Below are 6,000 nucleotides of genomic sequence, written 5' to 3' on the forward strand. Positions count from 1 at the left end.
AACTTAACTCTGGCTCACCTAACTGCTTCTCCGTTCTTCGGTTTTTGAAATGAGGGTAATAAGACCAGCTGCTAGATAATGGCTCTAAAATATTTTTTGATCAAGTTATTAGACATATTATTATTGCTACAAGAGGAGATAATTACCAGCCACATGGTGATAGATGCTGTAGAAAAACATAGATAGGAAGATAATGTGAACTTGATGACTGTATGGGAAGTCGGCGATTGTGACCTACCTCAAAAATTACTGCGGGGAGAAAAAAGAAAAAGCGCGGAACACACCATGAACTGAAGTGCTGTTGGAAATCAAAGAATCCATGCTGTTGAACTTGAATGTTTCAGAAACTTAAGCCTCCTTCATTTTCTTTTGATAGAACCAGAGTTTTGATCTAAATTTCATTTGACCTTGAGCAAACATGCATGGGGTTTATTACAGACATTTTGTGTGAGATGTTCTGTAATCGGGAGTAAAATCTACAAAAAAAAAATCTCCCCTACAAGGGAGAAGAGATTCATGTAGAGATTCTTCAAAGGGGCTCTACAGAAGTAACCGGGCTCTGCACAAATTATTTTAATTGTAGACCTGTCCAGAGTTAGGAAGCACATGTTTTTTGGATGCTGCCTAATATTACTTAGTATAATAGTAATTGTGGAATTTGTTAAGCCTTTACTGTAGGCCAAGCACTGTACTAAGAACTGAGCTAGATGCAAGATAATTAGGTGCCACAGGGGCCTCACGGCTAAGTAGAAGAGAGAAGAGGTAGTGAATCCCCATTTAGCAGATGAAGAGATTGAGAGGCAGAGGAATTAAGTGATTTGCCCAAGATCACACTACAGACAGGTGGTGGAGCTGAGACTATAGAACCCAGATCCTCTGACTCCCAGCTCCAGGCTATTTCAACTAGGTCACACTGCTTCTCTAGTTATTGTGCTGTCCAAATACTAGGGGCTCAATAAATGCTGAAGACAATGGCAGTTTTTGACAACTCTAAGTGGCTTGAAAATGAATGAACAGGCCAGAGTTTGCCAGTAAACACTAATAAGAAGCTCTTGAATTTGCTTCTTTAACTTTATATGATTAGACTGAATTCTAATCCAATTCAGAAGCAATATTCTTGGGTGTTTGAATCTTCTTTTTATATGTCTGATTTATTTTCTTTAATCCAATAATACCCAGTTTATTTGCATAATTGTCTCCTCCATATAAAACCACCACCCAATGTTCAAGGAGGAAATAAAAAGATTATTTTTTGTATCATATAATTATAAGCAGTGCTGACAGTGGCTGTGGTCGGGTGGCAGGGAGGGGAGGAGGGTGAGAAAGGAAGAAACTATCTGAGAAGCGGAGTTAATTCACTGAATAAGTACAAAAAAAAAGTGCAGCAGTCTTTCATGCCACTTACTTTTCTCTTCCTCCTCCAGGTTTTCCTCCTCCTTTTTTTTAAAGGTATTTGCTAAGCACTTGCTATGTGACGAACATTGCTCTAAGTACTGGGGAACCTACAAGTTAATTAGGTCAGATGTGGTCCCTCTCCTGCATGGGACTCACAGTCCAAGTGAGAGGGAGAACAGCTCTCTGTATTTCGCAGTTGAGGAAACCAAGGCACAGAACATTTAAGTGACTTGTCCAAGGCCACACAGCAGGTAATTGGCTGAGCCAGGATTAGAACCGAGGCCATGCTGTGCTCTCTCGGGCCTGCATTCTCTCCACTAGGCCTTGCTGCTTTTCTTCTTCTTCTCTTTTTTTCCTCTTCTTCCCCTCACTGTTAGACTAATTAGGAAAACTTCATGCGGACCAGGGCCTCCTTTCAGAAACGTTTTTACTCCAGGCATCCCTAAACTAAGGAAGATCTGCAGCCCAATATATTTAGGCATTCCCATAAAACCTCAAAAGATAACAGAAACGAGAGAAACAGAGGGTTCGATTTCCACTTTGCTCATTAGCTGATTTGTAGGAATGGATTCATTTTCACGGTCATCCACCATCGTTGCTCTCTGCCGCACCTTGTACAAACCCCTCTGATGGACCTGGAACTCGAGATTGGGGACAACTTGTGTAGTAGAGTTAGTCTCCTTCCCATCAGTCAGGGTTCCACTCTGACAAGTATGTTGTAGCCCTGCTGTGGATTAAGTGGTAAGACCTCTGATCTGGGAATCAGGACACTGTGGTTCTAGTTCTCCTTCTACCTGTAACTATCGTGGACAAAGACTACCCACGCTCTCCCCTCTGCCCCTCCTACTTGTTCATCACACCCCGTGCCCCAGTGGAAATGTGACTATTGGGAAATGAGAGCATGTAAAAAAATAAATAAATAACATAAATAAATAAATTACTGGTGTAGCACCATTCAAAGAGAGAGTTTGAATGGTGCTATACCGGTAATTTATTTATGTTATCTGTCTCTCACTCTAGACTGTAAACTCATTATGGCAGGGAATGTGTCTGTTATATTGTGTTGTTCTCTCTTAAGTTCTTAGTCCATTGCTCTGCACATAGTAAGTACTCAATAAAAGAGAAGCAGCGTGGCGCAGTGGAAAGAGCACGGGCTTTGGAGTCAGGGCTCAAGAGTTCGAATCCCAGCTCTGCCACTTGTCGGCTGTGTGACTGTGGGCAAGTCACTTAACTACTCTGTGCCTCAGTTCCCTCATCTGTAAAATGGGGATTAAGACTGTGAGCCCCACGTGGGACAACCTGATTCCCCTATGTCTACCCCAGCGCTTAGAACAGTGCTTGGCACATAGTAAGCGCTTAACAAATACCAACATTATTATTATTATTATTATGTGACTGGTTGGTGCTGTGCAAACCAATTCATTCATTCCTCCTCTGTGCAACTTATTAGTCCTGAAAGTCTCATGACTGAAGCTTATCTTCCATTCCTGATGGAAGATTCCATCCAATAGTCTTATCCAATAATCTTGTGATATCTGATATCATTATTATTATTACAGATTCATTATATTTATGTATAGTCAAATAATTATTTCTGATATGATCATACTCCTATGTGTTTTATTCTTTCTCTTCCCTCTTATAATAACAATAAGAATGATGGTATTTGTTAAGCACTTACTATGTGTCAAGCGATGTTCTAAACCCTGGGGTAGATACAAGGTAATCAGGTTGTCCCACATGGGGCTCACTGTTCTTAATCCCCATTTTACAGATGAGGTAACTGAAGCACAGAGAAGTTAATAGATTTGCCCAAGGTCACACAGCAGACAAGTGGCGGAGCTGGGATTAGAAGCCACGTCCTCTGACTCCCAGACCCGTGTTCTTGCCACTAGGCCAAGCTGCTCTTCCCTGACTTTCTGTAAACAATTTTTGTCTATTTTCCCCATTGGAACCTAAGATCCTTGAGGGTAAAGAGCTTGTGCTTTGTTTTGGGTGCATTGTCCCAAATGCCTGGCACTCAGTAGGAGCTCGATAAAAAGTCATTGATTAAAATAAATCATGTCTAGCCTTTCATTTCCAAGAATCAGTGGAGGCACACAAACATGGATTATTCTGCTGACAAATTTCAAGAATGTCTCCCTGACATTGTGGCCATAAGTAATATACAGTTGACATTACACAACTAAGTGTAATTGAAGGAGTAGAAGATGGAAGGTTCAAAGAACAAAGAGATGGTTACCCTTTCTTCTGGAAGGGTAAACTGGAAGAGAGATGCCAACTTCATGGAGTTTGATTTGCTATTAAGAGAAAAGTTATAAACCAACTCAGTGAACCCTCAACTAGAATTAATGAGAGTATTATAGCCCTCCATCTTAAACTGGCAGATACCATAATCATCAGTGTGAATGCCTTGATGCTTGATGATGCTGATGAAACCCAAGAGGAATATTTTTTCAATATCGAGCAAGTCCCCTCTTATGTTCCAAAGGAAGACAGATCTATCCTGTTCAGTGACTTTGCCATCAGATTGGAAGGAACTTGAACCTTTGGAACGAAATCATCTGGAAGAAGTCAGAAAGATTCATTCCACTACTATCGTCCTTCCGAGCAAATGCACAGGCTCTGAAACGGTCATCTCCCATTCTCTCTTTTCTCAGAACGGTAAGTATCCACCACCCAGGATTCCAGGTGCCTCACCTAGAATCTAATTAGAGACATTTGGTTGATTATGCCACTGTCCAACTTGGAAATTTCAAAGATGTACAAATTACCTGTTCTCTGATAGAACTGAAGTTACTTGAACTGATCACCGATTCATCCACTCAGCTTCAAATGGAGACTGCATGAACATGCTGCTGCTACGTTGGCGGCCGCTCAAGGTCGTGCTTGAAAGACTCAAGGACTGCAACAGATAGAATCTCCTCCCCCGATGCTTAGGTAGAATGTCTGGGAAATGTAGCAGCATTGGAGAGGTCTTCAAATTTATTGTCACTGGTTTTATCTGAAGAGAGCTGAATTTCTCTTTCAGGAAGCACCAAGATTGTCTTGGTGAGAATGAGTGGGCAGTCCAAGAAATCTTTCCTTTTGGGGAAAAAAAAACCCAACTATAAAATCACCATCGAGACTATGATTAATAAAAGAACCCATGAGAGGAAAAAAATAAGTGATAGGAAAACAAAGCAAAGTGACTTACTGAAATCATCTATTCTCCCAAATCTAAAGACGTATCCTCTTGATATCAGGAGTTTAAAGACAATATCAAACTAAGGAGGGTGCTTGGATAGAGCATTTTGAAGACCTCCTCATTCATGGACTTGAAACTTGGTGACAGTGTATTCGACTCCATTTCCCCTAATGTACTTTAATATTCAGCCAGAGAAGATCTCACAATACCATCTATCCCAGATGAGGCCAGGGTGAAAAAGCAACAAAGCAATTGAAAAATGTCCAGGCTCCCAAGGCACATGAAATGCCCATTGAAATATCAAGTGGGAAAGGAACAATCATCCCGTTCCTATGCCTTTTGCTAAAGATGTAGATTGATGAGGGAATTCTGAGCAAAATTAAGAATGGGAAGATTGTGATAGTAAATGAGAAGAGAGGTTGATTGGATGTTGGATCCCCAGAGGCCTCACCTTGTCTTCTACCTTGGGAAAGATCAGTGAAAGAAACTCAGTCTCAGTACTGTCATCTTTGAATCCCCAAGATGGTGCTTTAAGACGTGAACGTGCTCTCTCCCTGGGCAGCTGCAGAGACGCTGATGCAATAATGGCCATTGGCAGCTTCCACAAGGCATTCTTAATTCCAAATAGCCAAAGTCCTAAACTCCCAATTAAGCCAAGAGGAGATATTAAGAAGAAAATAATCAGTGTTGGGAAGTAGCATAACCTAGTGGAAAGAACACGGGCCTGGGAGTCAAAGGATCTGGGTTCTAATCCCGCCTTCCCTATTTGCCTGCTGGATGATCTTGGGAAAGTCACTTATCTTCTCTGACCCTCAGTTTCCTCAACTGTAAAATGGGAATTCAATACCTGTTTTCTCTCCATGAGTACCATGTGGACAGGGAATGTGTCGAATATGATAACCCAGTGCTTAGAACAGTGTTTGACTTAACAAATCACATAATAAAAAAATGATAATAATAACAACAAACCAGGGCAAATGATCTGAAGATGGCTTCCTCTAATTGTTAAAGATGTATAGGAAATAGAGTCCTCGGAAGTACTCAGCCAAGGATTACTCCATATAGAAGAACTGCATCACTAAGGAGCCAAACTTTTTAAAGCTTCTCGCTTCCGGAGAGATGTTTGGAGCAGAGTGAGGTAGAAAGAGTAAATGGAGATCCTTGAGCCACCCCCCCATCCCCAATAAGGAAACTATGTGACAATTAGGCTCGGCCCACACTGCAGAAAAATAATTCTTATTCATGAGACACTGCTGCTGCTGCTGCTGCTAATGCTCTGTACAACAGATTTCCAGCCTCACTGAGGAATTCTTCTATTTTGGGAAATCAGAACAGAATCAAACTCTCCCAGACCAAAATCTGAAGAGTTCTTGGATTCAATTCCAAACTTGAACTGAAATACTCAGCAGCCTATATCT

At 41.2% G+C, this 6,000-nt stretch overlaps 1 long non-coding RNA gene across 1 annotated transcript in view; it reads right to left on the reverse strand.

The window, feature by feature from the left end:
* Positions 1 to 5,131, reverse strand: part of LOC114818203 — a 38,010-nt gene extending 32,879 nt beyond the window's left edge. The window contains exons 1-2 of the long non-coding RNA XR_003766037.2: positions 5,034 to 5,131; positions 4,170 to 4,479 (exon numbers count right to left, since the gene is read on the reverse strand). This is a non-coding gene — a long non-coding RNA (uncharacterized LOC114818203). The remainder of the gene's footprint in view (positions 1 to 4,169; positions 4,480 to 5,033) is intronic.
* Positions 5,132 to 6,000: the final 869 nt, after the last annotated feature.

This window comes from Ornithorhynchus anatinus, chromosome 18 (genome assembly GCF_004115215.2).
Source record: "Ornithorhynchus anatinus isolate Pmale09 chromosome 18, mOrnAna1.pri.v4, whole genome shotgun sequence".
Taxonomy (NCBI): domain Eukaryota; kingdom Metazoa; phylum Chordata; class Mammalia; order Monotremata; family Ornithorhynchidae; genus Ornithorhynchus; species Ornithorhynchus anatinus.